Consider the following 14192-nt stretch of genomic DNA (forward strand, 5'->3'; position numbering starts at 1 on the left):
CATTCTGAACTCCTGTCATGACAATAATACCTAATCACATATCCCTTTTAAAGAGTTTCCTCCCTCATCTGTTTCAATGCAGTGTACATTATTCATCCCATCTTCCTCAGTATCCTCCCAACACCAGTGTCAGTCCTGTTTTACAACAGTGGCACTATGCAGTATTTGTCCTTTTGTGACTGAGATAATTCACTCAGCATAATATCCTCCTGTACACATTTTGAATAATATTGCATGAGTTCCTTGTTTTTCAATGCAGCATAGTATTCCATTGTGTGCATATACCAGAGCTTTTCTATCCATTCATTTGTTGATGGGCACATAGGTTGTTTCCAACTCCTTGCTATTGGGAACAAAGCCGCAATATAAACATTGGTGTGCATATATCTGCTTGGGTGTCAGTTATGGTTTCTTTGTCTTTGGGGTATATTCCCAGTAGTGGAATTGCTTCGTCAAATCGTATCTCTATTTGCAAATTTTTGAGAAAGTGTCACACCGCCTTTCACAGTTGTTGCACTATTTTACACTTCCACCAACAATGAATAAGGGTTCCAGTTTCTCCACAACCTCGCCAAGCCTGTGTTGCTTGCTGTTCTGTTAAATTTTGATATTCTGACCGGGTGAGATGATATCTCATAGTCATTTTGATGTGCATCTCTCTTAGAGCTAGGGATTTTGAACATTTCTTCATGTGCTTGTTGGCTATCTGAATATCTTTGGTGAAGTGTCTGTTCATATTCTCTGCTCATTTTTCAATTGGATTATTTATCTTTATCTTGTGGTGCTCAAGTATTTTATAAATTCTAGATATAATTTATTTACCTTTATCTTGTTGTGGTGCTCAAGTATTTTATAAATTTTAGATATGAGTCCCTGTTCTGACATGTCATTGCCAAATACTTTTTCCCAGTCTGTGGCTTCCCTTTTTACCGTGTTGGAGAAGTTTTTGGATGTGCATAGGGATTTGATTCTTAGAAGGTCCCATTCATCTATTTTATCTTCTCCTGGTTGTAGATTTTTCAGGATACTTGGAAGACTGTTTATGTTGTGGATTAGGACTTCTGGAGTTCTTTCAAGCTTTTCTTTAATGAACTTTATAGTCCTTGTTCCATGATCCACCTAGAGTTGGTGTTTGTGTATGGAGTAAGGTGTGGATCTTGCTTGTGTCTTCTGCAGATAGTTTTCCAATTTTGCCAACACCATTTGTTAAAAAGGTTGTCGTTTCTCCACTTAACTGATTTCAACTAAAGGTGGGTGATTTTAATCTGTGGCCCTCAGGCCTGGTTTTAATTGTTTCTGGTGAAGCATTCTTCTAAGTGGTATAGCACCGGTCTGTCCATTTGCTGTAAAGAGGTAACTCGTGGTTGCTGTGATGCTAAACACTGTGACACTGATGTGTCAAATGCGATAATGGTTAGCCATGTTGGACAGTGTTTGGTGGAGCTTCCCAATTAAAACAAGCTTGGAAGAAGGCGTGGCCTCCACTTCCAAAATAGCCTACCTCTGGAAACTCTATGAACCTGGAGAAATGATGAAAGTTGTATAATTGTTCAGGTCTTTCATTCATAGGGTTATTATGAGTCATCTATGACTCGAAGACACTTAACAACAACAACAACAACAACACCACATAGATATAGATAGATCAACATAGATATATATCTCAAGATAGCTATCTATCTATCTATCTATCTATCTATCTATCTATCTATCTATCTATCTATCTAACATCTATCTCAGTCTTGCCACATTCTCACCATAGTTACTGCTTGAGAGCCCAGTCTTTCAAACATGTCTTTAAGGGTCTCTTCTTTTTTTACTGATTCTCTACTTTACCAAGCATGATGTCTTTCTTCAGCAATTGGTGCCTCCTGTTGTCATGTCAAATATTTTCCCATCCCCTACCCTAAAGAGCATTCTGTTTATACTTCCTCCAAGATACATTTATTCTTGGTGGTCCAGTGGCAAGAATCTGTACTGCAATCCCAAAGGCATGAGGTTTGAGGCCACCAGCTGCTCCTCAGGAGAATGATGGGCAATCTCCTACCTTGCGATTAACTGACTCTGAAAACCCTCCAGAAGGTCAGCTATGGGTTGTTTCTCACTCTATGGTACACAACAACAGTCTGGTGTATTCAATATTTGCCAACACCACAACTCTAAAGTATCTATTATTTTTCATTTTTCAGTCCTCACATGCATATGAGGTGATTGACCTAGGTCAAGTGAGCTACAGTCATCAAAATTATAACATTCTATTAATGCATTGGTTCACTTTCTAATTTTTAACTCTTGCATTTCTGGGGAAAAAATCTCACTTGTTCATGATGGACAGTCCTTTTAATATGCTTGTTTGTGTATGGATTTGGTTTTTTGTTTTGCTTTATTGTTTTGTCTATATTTTGTTGAGGATTCCCCTCCATCAATATTCAAAAGAATTTTAGTCTTATAAAAATAAGCATTACATTTTAATAGTAATTACAATTATTAAAAAACCAAATTTGTGTTCTTTTATTAAAATGACTTTATTGGACTCATTCCATGAGTTAAGAATTTTCTCCTTATGAGTTTGAGCAACACTGGTGTTAATTGTTCTTAAAATACTTGTTTGAGGCCCTCCGGAGGCTGTTCGCGTTGACTGACCAGAGTCCGCGAATTCTCCTCTCCGTGCCCGCCCGGACAGCCCCGATCCCAGCTTTTCATCCTCCGAGAACACTAAGAAGAATGTCCCTGCATCAGTTTTTGCTCGAGCCAATCACTTGCCATGCCTGGAATCGGGATCGCACCCAGATTGCCCTGAGCCCAAATAATCATGAAGTCCACATCTACAAGAAGAACGGGAGCCAGTGGGTGGAAAGCTCATGAGCTCAAGGAACACAACGGACACATCACAGGCATTGAATGAGCCCCCAAGAGCGACCGCATTGTCACCTGTGGGGCAGACCGCAATGCCTACGTCTGGAGTCAGAAGGATGGCATCTGGAAGCCCACCCTGGTGATCCTGCGGATCAACTGGGCAGCCACATTGCTGAAGTGGTCCCCGCTGGAGAACAAGTTCGCCGTGGGCAGCGGGGCACGGCTTATCTCCGTCTGCTACTTCGAGTCCGAAAACGATGGTGGGTCAGCAAGCACATTAAGAAGCCCATCCGCTCCATGGTCCTAAGCTTGGACTGGCATCCCAACAACGTTCTGCTGGCGGCAGGCTCCTGCCACTTCAAGTGCAGGGTGTTTTCTGCCTACATTAAAGAAGTGGGTGAAAAGCCAGCCAGTACACCATGGGGCAGCAAGATGCCTTTTGGCCAGCTGATGTCCGAGTTTGGTGGCAGTGGCACGGGGGGCTGGGTCCACGGCGTCAGCTTCTCCACCAGTGGGAGCCGCCTGGCCTGGGTCAGCCACAACAGCACCGTGTTCATAGCCGATGCCTCCAAAAGCGTGCAGATCCCTACTCTGAAGACGGAGTTCCTGCCCCTCCTGAGCGTGTCATTTGTGTCGGAGAACAGCGTCGTGGCCGCTGGCCATGACTGCTGCCCAATGCTCTTCAACTATGATAACCGTGGCTGCTTGACCTTCGTCTCCAAACTGGACATTTTGAAACAGAGCATCCAGCGCAACATGTCGGCCATGGAAAGGTTCCACCACATGGACAAACGGGCCACCACCGAGGACTGCAAAACGGCTTTGGAGACGCTGCACCAGAATAGCATCACTCAGGTGTCCATTTATGAGACGGACAAGCAAGACTGTGGTAAATTCTGCACTATTGGCATCGATGGAGCCATGACAATTTGGGATTTCAAGACCTTGGAGTCTTCCATCCAGGGCGTCTGAATAATGTGAAGCTGAGCAAACCTCGGAGACTGAGCCAGCATGACCAGCTGTAGCTGCCTGCCTCCCCACCCGTGATGTGTGTGAGAATAGAATTGTGAAAGTGTTGATATTTTAAAAGCAGCAAAGATTTATCCCCCTGGCCCATTTGATTCCATTTTTGACCAAAGCTTCTCTTTAAACAATTGATTTTGGAAAATTGCCAAACTGACCTAAAGGAAGGGGGGCAGGTATGTAAATTGTTTGCTAGAAAATTGAATAAAAATGCTAAATGTGGGGGAAAAAAACACCTTGAGTTTACCAGTGAAGTAATTTTGTGCTGGACTTTTCTTTATTGGGAGTTATTACTGATTCAATTGCTTAAACTTTTTTTTTTTTGCTTAAACTTTTATAACATTGTTGAGGTTCTCAATTTCCTCTTGCTGTTATGTTCCATTGACTCATCTGTGACTCATAGTGACCCTATGTACAACAGCTTTGAACCCTATCCTATCCTGAGCCAGTCTCAATAACTGTTACACGCGTAATCCCATTGCCCCAGTTAACATGTCAATCCATCTTATCTGGGGTCTTCCTCTAATGTCCTGTCCCTCCACTCTTCCAAGCATAATGCCGTTCTCCAAAGACTGGTCCCTACTGGCCACATGCCCAAAGTATGTGAGACAAAGTGTCAAAATCTTTGCCTCCAAGGAGAAACTTGATTTCACCCTCTCCAAGACAGACCTATTTGTTCTCCTGGCAGTCCACTATATGTATGTTCAATATTCTTCTCCAGCATCACAACTCAAAGGCATCAATTCTTCTTCTACCACCTTAGTCATTGTCCAGCTCTCTGATGTATGTAATTGTGAAGACCATGGCCTGGATCAGGTGCACCTTAGACTCTAGACTGACATCATTACTCCTCAGTATTTTGGAGAGGTCCTTGATAGTAGACTTCCCCAAAGCAATTTGTCTTTTGATTTACTGAATGCTGATGGCAAGAGTGTTGATTTTGGAGCTGAGCAAGATGAAATTGTTAACAACCTCAATCTCTTCTCCATCTATCATGGTGCTGCCAATTGGCCCCATGGTGAGAAACTTTGTGTCTTGATGGTAAGCTGAAATCAATATTGAAGATGACAACAGTCCTTTGCCTTCTGCAGCAAATGCTTCAGATCCTCCTCCATTTCGGCAAGCAAGGTTGTATCATTTGCTTAATGCAGGTTGTTAACAAGTCTTCCTCCAATACTGCTACTATACTCCTTCCCATAAAGTCCCGCCTCTGAAATTATCTGTTCTGAGTATAGATTGAAAAGGTATGGAGACAGGATGCATCCCTACTCCTTTCCTGATTTAGAACCATGCAATGTTTCCTCGCTCTATTCTGACAAACTACCTCCAGGTCCAAGTATAGGTTTCATGAGAGCAGAATTAAGTGCTCTGGGATTCCCATTCTTCTCAAGGTTAAACAGAATTGTTGTAATTCACATAGTCAAATGTCTTTACAAAGTCAGTGCATAGACATTCCTCTGGTACTCTGTGCTTTCAGCTGGTGTTGTTATGTGCCCTTGAGTCGCTTGTGACTCATAGCTATGCTATGTACAACAGCTCTGAATCATGCTCTTTCCTGAGCCACTCTTATTATCTCTGACACACCTATTCCCATTACCCCAGTCACTGAGTCAATCCACCTCAATGAGGGTCTTTCTCTATTGTGGTGTCCCTCCACCCTTCCAAGCATGATGTCTCTCTCCAAGAACTGGTCTCTCTTTAGAACATGCCCAAAGTATGTCAGATGGAGCTTTAGAGTCCTTATCTTCAAGGAGCAGCCTGGTTTCACCCTCTCTAGGTTGGACTTGTTTGTTCTCTTTGCACTCTTCTGTGGCACCACAGCTCAAAGACATTAAGTCTCCTTTTATCATCCCTAGTCATTGTCCAGCTTTCTAAGGCATAGCAAGTAATTTCAAGCATCGAGGCCTGAATCAGGCACACCTTAGTCTCCAGAGTGACATTGTTGCACTTCAGTACTCTGGAGAAGTCCCTGACAGCTGACTTTCTCAATGCAATTCGTCTTTTGATTTCCTGGCTGCTGGTACCAAGAGTGTAGATTGTGGAGCCAAGCACAAGCCAAGAACTGTTAACAATCTCAATCTCTTCATTGTCTATCATGATGTGGCCAATTGGTCCAGTGGTGAAAATCTTTGTTTCTTGATGTTGAACTTCAATCCATATTGAAGGCTGCAGTCCTTGACCTTCTGCAGCAAGTGCTTCAGTTCCTCCTCAGTTTCAGCAAGCAGGGTTGTGTCATCTGTATAACACAGATTGTTGATGAGTCTTCCTCCAATCCTGATGCCACTTTCCTCCTCATAGAACCAGCCTTCCAGATGATCTGTTCCACGTACAGATTGAAAATGTATGCAGATAGGACTCATCCCTGGTATATACCCTTCTTGATTTTTTTGCAGTGTTTCCTCTGCTTCCTGGTCCAAGGATAACTTTCACATAAACACAATCAAGTATCCTGGGATTCCCATTCGTCTCAGACTTAGCCACAGGTTGATGTGATCCACATAGTCAAACAGCTTTTCATAGTCAATGAAACACAGATAGACATTCCTCTGGTACTCTCTGCTTCCAGCCAAGATCCATGTAACATTGGCTATACAACCTCTTCTAAATCTAGCCTCTACATCTGGAGTTCTTCCCTGGCAATTCTCTTTTGATGTGCTGTTCCAGTCATTTTTGGATAATTTTCAGCAGGATTTTGCTTGCATGTGATATTAATAATATTGTTCAGTAATTTCTGCACTACATCAGGTCACCTTCCTTTGGAATGGGAACAAATATTAATCTTTTCCAGTCAGTTTTTGTCTTCCAGATTTCTTGACATGATTTGGTAAGCACGTCCAGGGCAGTGTCCGTTTGTTGAAATAAGCCAATTGGTATGTTGCCAATTCCTGGGGATTTGTTGTTTGTCAATTCCTTCAAAGCAGCTTGAACTTCTTCACCACAGGCTCTTGCTCATACATTGTTTCATGAAATTCTTCTGTGTCTGTCAATTCCTTTTGGTACAATGACTGTATACTCCTTCCATCTTCTTTTAATGCTTCCTGAATCATTTAATATTCTGTCCAAAGCATCATTAAGTATTGAAACTCGAGGCTTGAATTTGTTCTTCAGTTCCTTCAGCTTAAGAAATGCTGAGTGAGTTCGGCCCTTTTGATTTTATGACTCTTTGCACATTTAATTATATTATTTTGCTTTATCTTCCTGCACTGTATTTTGAAATTTAGCTCTTTAACTTCTTGTTTTCTTCCCTTTGCTTTGGTTTCTTGGCACTCTAGTGAAATATTCAGAGTGTCGTTTGACATCTATCTTCCTCCTCTGTCTTCCTCCCCTTTCTTCTTCCTGGATGATATTCTTGATATCCTCCCACAGCTCATCTGGTCTTCTTTAATTATTGTTCAAGGCCTCAAACCTGTTCCTGAAATGGTTTTGAAATTCAGGTGGAATAGAATCAAAGTAAATTTTGGTTCCTTTGGATTTAATTTAACCTTCTTTAGCTTCAGCTTTAACTTGCATATGAGTAGTTGATGGGCTGTTCCACAATCAGCACCTGGCCTCATTTTCATAGCTGATCGTGACTCTCCAGTGATTCTTTCCACAAATGTAATCTATCTGATTCCTATGCATACCATCAGGTGAAATCCATGTGTATAGTCTGCACTTATGTTTCTTACAAAAAGTACTTCCAATAAATAAGTCATTGATTGTTCAGAATTCTATCATTCTATCTCCAGCCCATTTCTGTCACCAAGACCATGCTTTTCAATTACTGATCCTTTCCTGTTCCCAACATTTGCATTCCATTCACCCATTATTATTAATGCGTTTTGCTTGCATATGTGATTGATTTCTGACTGAAAAAGTTGGGATAAATCTTTTATTTCCTCCTTTTGGGCTCTAATTGTTGATGTATATATTTAAATGATAGTTATAGTAACAGGTCTTTATTGTATATGGGTGGATATAATCCTGTCACTCACATTATATGGATGGATCTAGAAATGACTTCAAACTCTGAAAGCAACCCCATTTTTCTTCACCTTTTCATCTCTGGCATAGTAGGTCATATGATTGATTCAAATGTCCCATGCCAATGCATCTCACTTTACCAATACCTAGTATGTCAATATTTATGTGTTCCATTTCTTTCTTAACAATGTCTAATTTTCCTACATTCATACTTCTCACATTCTATGTTCCAATCAATAGTGTCTGCTTACAACTATTCCTTCTTCTTGTTTCCATATTTAAGGGCTCAGCCTCAGTTGCCATATCTGCTTATCTAAGTGTGCTCTACTGTGCACAGGGTTTTCGAAGGCATGCAATTTTGGAAGTGGATGGCCAATCCTTCTTCCTAGTCTGTCTTAATTTGAAAGCTCAGATTTAGAACTGTATCTGACAGAAAATACTTTTACAGAAAGCAGCAAATGAACGGTATTTTTGTCCTGGAGAGGGTTAAATCGGGTGGCTCCTTGGAGGCAAGGATTCTGAGGCTCTGTCTAACTTACTTCGGACATGTAGTGAGGAGAGACCGGTCCTTGGAGAGGGACCTCATGCTTGGGAGGGTGGAGGGACGGCGCAGGAGAGGAAGGCCCTCTATGAGGTGGATTGATTCAGTGACTGAGATAATTGGGATGGGAGTGTCAGAGACAGTGCGATTGGCACAGGATAGAGCGGAGTTTAGGGCTGTTGTACATAGGGTCGCTATGAGTCGCAGGCGACTCGACGGCACATAACAACAACAACAACAACACAAATAGATTCAGTGTTGCTCCCCACCCTTGGTACGTGTGTCTTAACCCATCCTTTTCCCTGCTCCAACAACATCTCCTTACGCTCCTGCCTACCCCATTCAACACCTCCCTCCCCCTATCCAGGCTTTGATATGATAGCTTATATCTCATGCCTTCTGTAGTTCGGTGATACCTCATGCCTCATGCCTCATGCTGCTTTTCCTTGTTTATGCTCTGGCCAGTCTCTCTTGAGTTTAGGAGTCTCTAAGTCCAAATTCCAGGTACTAGTATTAGGGAAGGGTTTCTATCTCAGATGGTTTGGAGAAGTACCTTGACTTGAGCTTCTGCTGCAGGACTGAACTTTTGTGACTGAAGATCCATCTATCATTGGCTATAATGTCCCTAGTGCCACAGCCTCTTCTAAACCTAGCTTGCACATCTGGCAGTTATCTATGAATGTACTCTTCCAGTCATTTTTGGATAATCTTCAGCAAGATCTTGCTTGTGTGTATTATTAATGATATTGTTAAATAATTTTGACACTATTGGATCATCAATTTTTTTTTGAATGGGAATAAACATGTATCTCTTTCAGTCAGTTTGCCAGGTAGTTGTCTTCCAGGTTTCTTGACACAGAGTTTTAAGCACGTCCATCTGTTTGTTGAAACATGTCAATTGGTATATCATCAATTCCTGGGTTCTTGCTCTTTGCTAATTCATTTAGAGCAGCCTGAATTTCTTCCTTTATCAACATTGCCTCTTGATCAAGTGTTGTTTCATTAAATTCTTCTGTGTCAGTCAATTCTATTTTGGTGCAATGACTCTGTGTATTCCTTTAATTTTCTTTTGATGCTTCCTGGGCCATCAATATTCTGCCCACAGTATCCTTAAGTATTGCAACTCAAGGCTTGAATTTGTTCTTCAGTTCATTCAGCTTAAGAAATGCCAAGTGAGTTCATCCTTTTTGATTTTCCAGCTCCAGCTCTTTGCATATTTCATTATAATACTTTGCTTTGTCTTCCAAGTTGCCCTTTGAAAACATCTGTTTGGCTCTATAACTTCTTGATTTCTTCCCTTTGCTTTGGCTTCTCAGAGCACTAATGCAACATTCAATTTCTTCTGAAATCAATCTTGGTCTTTTCTTCTTTCTCCTTTTTTTGTAATCACTTTTTATATTCTTCATGGATGATATTATTTTTTAAAAGAAAATTTTTAGTTTATATTTGTTTACTTACAAATTTCACATATATTGTTTTTGACAATGGATCTTTTCCATTTCCTTTACACACTCCTCCCTCCACCCCTCAAATTGTGTGACCCTATGATTAACCACCACCACTCTCCCACCCATCCTCACCCCTCTGCTCCCACCCCCCCCAACTTGGATCCTCATACATGTTCTAAAATAATGGTCTTATACAACATTTGCCTTTATGGAACTGAGTAAGTTCATTTAGCTTAATGCTCTCCAGTCCCTCCCAAGTTAGGTAGTGATTTTCAAAATCATTGCTCCTGCATGCTGTGTAGTATTCCATTGTGTGGATGTACCATAATTATATTCCTTTAATATTTTTAAACGCTTGTTTATTTATATTCTATTTTTTAAAAAAATTTATTTTATACTGGTTTACATACAAAGTTCATAAAGTTCATATACATTGTTTTTCTTACATGACCCTTTCTTTTTCAGTCCCTCCCTCCACCCACCAAATTGTGTAACACTATATTTACTATTTAAGCAAACACACACCTCCCACATCCCCCCGCTTGGGTTCTCATACATGCTCTACAATAATGGTCCTATGCAGAATTTGTCTTTATGAAACAGTTCATTTAGTATCATGCTCTCCATTTTCCTTTGTAGGTGACTCTTTGTTTTCCTCATGCTGCTTTCATTATTCTAACCTTATATTTCATTTTGGAGAATTTTACTATGATATGTCTTGATGTTTTCCTTTTTCTATCTAATCTATTTGGTGTTTGCTGAGCTTCCTGAATGTGGATTTCCTCGTTCTTTATAATACCTGGGAAACTTTCTTCTATTACCTGTTCCACAATTTTCTTAGTGATTTCCTTAACCCTCTAATATTCTGGGAATTCCAGTGATACATATGTTATTATTTTGGATATCATCCCACATAATTCTAGTATTTTCTTTTTGTTGCATCTCTAATTTTTCTTCTAGTATGTTTCCATTGAGGTTTTTGTCTTCCAGCTGACTGACTCTCTGCTCCATCTCTTCTGTTCTACTTTTTTCCCCTACTTCTTTCCTTTCCAACATGTTGGACACTTCTGTCACTTAAGGCTTAATGTTCTGGATTGCATTTTCATTCCTTTCTGTTATTTCTATTACTGTGTTGGTAGTACTCTATCTTGTGATGATTTTTCTCTTATTTATTTTATTAAATGTTAATGAACATTTACAAAGATTTTGGGTTTCCATTCATTCATTGTTGCACTATTTTCTCTACCCTCTTGTGATAATTTTTTTAAGTTCTTGTATCTCTTTATAGTTTCAATTCTTTCTTCCATTTTTTTTTCTGCATTTTCTTCCTTATTTTAGCAATTTCTCCTCATCAATATATTTATTCTGGCTCTGTGTCTCTGGACATTTGCTTTCTTGTTGATTTCCATTGCTTATTCCATTATTAGCACCTTCTTCCATAGCTGTTCAATTAACTCTTCAGCAATAAATTCTTTCTGGTTCTCTATCTCTATGTTATTTCATTTATCTGTGGCTTCTACTGTTTCTTCCATCATTTGTAATTTCATTCATAGCTGTTCAAAGGTCTCCATATCAACACATATCATTTGCCTTCTTGACTCTGGGGTGTTCATGAGGTCTCTGATAGTGTGTGTGTGTGTGTGTGTGTGTGTGTGTGTGAGAGAGAGAGAGAGAGAGAGAGAGAGAGAGAGATTGAGAGAGAGAGAGAGAGAAGATTTAATTTGGTTTTTACCCCCCATGGTGTTTGAAGCTGCCTGCTGCTTTCTTGACATTATGAGAAGTTTTTCTTGATAAGTGGTAGGCCTTTTCTATTGTGTCTGTGAAAGTTGTTGGTGATTCTTGCTTTTATAATGTCACTAGTTAGTTGCCAGTAGGAGTGACATTCACTTCCTAAACAATATGTCTCTCCAAACTCTATGAACTTTGATAAATTATGATCATTATAGAAAGTCTCCAGGCCTTTTGTTCATAGAGTTGCTATGAGTCATGCTCAACTTGACAGCAATCAACTACAGCAACAACAATAGTTAGTTGCCAAGCTAAATTGTGGTGAGGTGTTCACTTGACTGGAAAAAGAAATTTGTCTTTCTTAATGTCCTTGAGGTTCTTTCTGTTCTGCACTTCAGTCCTGTAGGAATTTCTCCCTGACATCAACTCTATAGGCCTCCTTCATATATGAAGTGGCTAAGTGGTGTGAGACCTCTACTCAAGCAATTCCTTATGCACCTTTTCTCCTAGAGCTTAATGTCTTCTTTTGTCTCTGGAGTAGCGGGAGATTAGAGTGCAGGTGGTCTCAAGTCAAAGCTGCTCTCTCTCCCAGAGAGCTACAAAAATCCCTTCCCTCTGCCTGAAGTTCTGTGTACTAAAATCTCTTGTCCTGTTTTTCCCATGGCATGGCCCTGAAAGCCACAGAAGCAAGGGCCTCCAGATGGAAATATCTACAAACCTCAGTTTTATCTCCCCATAGGCAATGGACAGTATTTACTCTCCACACAGAGTCCCCACCTCTCCTGACTTTTCTAGTCAGCTTGATGTGCTCCTTTTTCTCTGGTGTGGTGGGAGTTCAGACACCTTCCTGAGCTGCCTATATGCAGAAGCTTGCTGGTCAGTTCTGTGTCGCAGGGAGCCAAGAAAATTATCCCCTGTGCACAAAGTTCTTCACACTAAAGTCTTTTGTCCTGCTTGGCCCCTGGGATGGCCTCACAGCCGCAGAAGCAAGGACCCCCAGATGAAGGTAATCTACAACCCCAGAGACGCCCCAGTCCTATCTCCTATAAAAGCTTTTTCAAATTTATTTATTTCATACTGGTTTACTTAAAAAGCTCATATACATTTCCTCCCCATACCGGATCTTTCCCTTTCCCTTTACCCGCCCCTCCCTCCAACCATTAAATTGTGTAACCTTATGATTTAATCCATCCTCCCCTCCCCATCTTTACTCCTCTGCTCCCCCTCCCCTCCTTGGATCCTCACATTTGTTCTATAATAATAGTATTTGTTTTTATGAAACTTAGTTAATTTAGCATAATGCTCTCTAATTCCTCTCAAATTAGGTAGTAATTTACAAAATCATTGCTCCTGCATGCTGCATAGTATTCCATTATGTGAATATACCATAATTTCTCAATCCATTCAATTGTGGCTGAAAGTTTGGGCTGTTTCCATGGTCTTGCTATGGAGAATAATGCAATTTTCTGCAGGTAGCAATCCAGTTTTGCCAACACCATTTGTTGAAGAGGTTGTCATTTCCCCAAATACCTTTTCTACATCGATTACTAAAATCATATGGTTCTTATTTGCTTTGTTAATATGGTGGATTATGTTGATTGTTTTTCTTACGTTGAACCCCATGAACGATAATCTTGATATCCTCCCATAGCTCATCTGCTCTTCCCTCATTAGTGTGCAAGGCCTCAAATGTGTTCCTGTGATGATCTAAATTTAGGTGGGATAGACTCAAGGTCAAACTTTGTTGGTTTTTTAAAAATTTTGTTCTGTTTAAACCCGCAGATGAGCAGCTGATGTCTGTTCCACAATCAACACTTGGCCTACTTTTCACAGCTTATATTGTTTCTCCAATGATTTTTACTCAGATATAATGAATCTGACTCGTGAATAGGCCATCAGATGAGTTCCATCTATATAGTCATCGATTGTGTCAAATACTCTATTTTTAGAAATAGACATAATACTTCTACATGATCCTTGGTGTCATGGCTGCTTCTAAACACAGCTTGAACTTCTGGTAGTTCCCTGCTAATATACTGTTCTAGAGGTTTTCAAATGTTCTTCAACAATATTTTGCTTGCATGAAATATAAATGATATTGTTCGATGATTTCCACATTCTGTTGCATCACTTTTCTTACGAATGGGGACAAATTGGAATCTCTTCCAGTCAGTTGGCCAGGAAGCTGTCCTTCACATTTCCTGACATAAACAGATGAACACATTCAGAGCTGCATCTATTAGCTGTCAATTGGTATTTCATTGATTCTTGGGGCCTTATCTTTTGCCAATGCCTTCAGTGCAGCTTGAACTCCATCCTTCATCACCATTGGCTCTAGTTCAAATTATATTTTCTGAAATTTTTCCATGTGAAATAGTTCTTTACAGTATAGTAATTCTGTGTATATCTTCTATCTTCTTCTTATGCTTCCTGGATGATTTAAGATTGTGTTCAAGACACTTCACCAAGGAAGACATCCAGATGACCAACAAGCACATGAAGAAATGTTCAAAATCCCTAGCCCTGAGAGAGATGCACATCAAGACAGCCATGAGATATCATCTCACTCCAGTAAGACTAGCAAAATTTAACAGAACAGCAAGCAACAAATGCTGGCGAGGTTGTGGAGAGAC

At 40.3% G+C, this 14192-nt stretch overlaps 1 protein-coding gene and 1 pseudogene across 1 annotated transcript in view; one reads left to right on the plus strand and one right to left on the minus strand.

The window, feature by feature from the left end:
• Positions 1 to 14192, minus strand: part of LOC102869973 (monocarboxylate transporter 8-like) — a 498665-nt gene that overhangs the window by 166921 nt on the left and 317552 nt on the right. The window lies entirely within an intron of this gene.
• Positions 2765 to 3837, plus strand: LOC102864297 (annotated as a pseudogene).

Source organism: Elephantulus edwardii, unplaced genomic scaffold (genome assembly GCF_000299155.1).
Source record: "Elephantulus edwardii isolate Elephantulus edwardi_28Jun2011 unplaced genomic scaffold, EleEdw1.0 scaffold00343, whole genome shotgun sequence".
Lineage (NCBI taxonomy): Eukaryota > Metazoa > Chordata > Mammalia > Macroscelidea > Macroscelididae > Elephantulus > Elephantulus edwardii.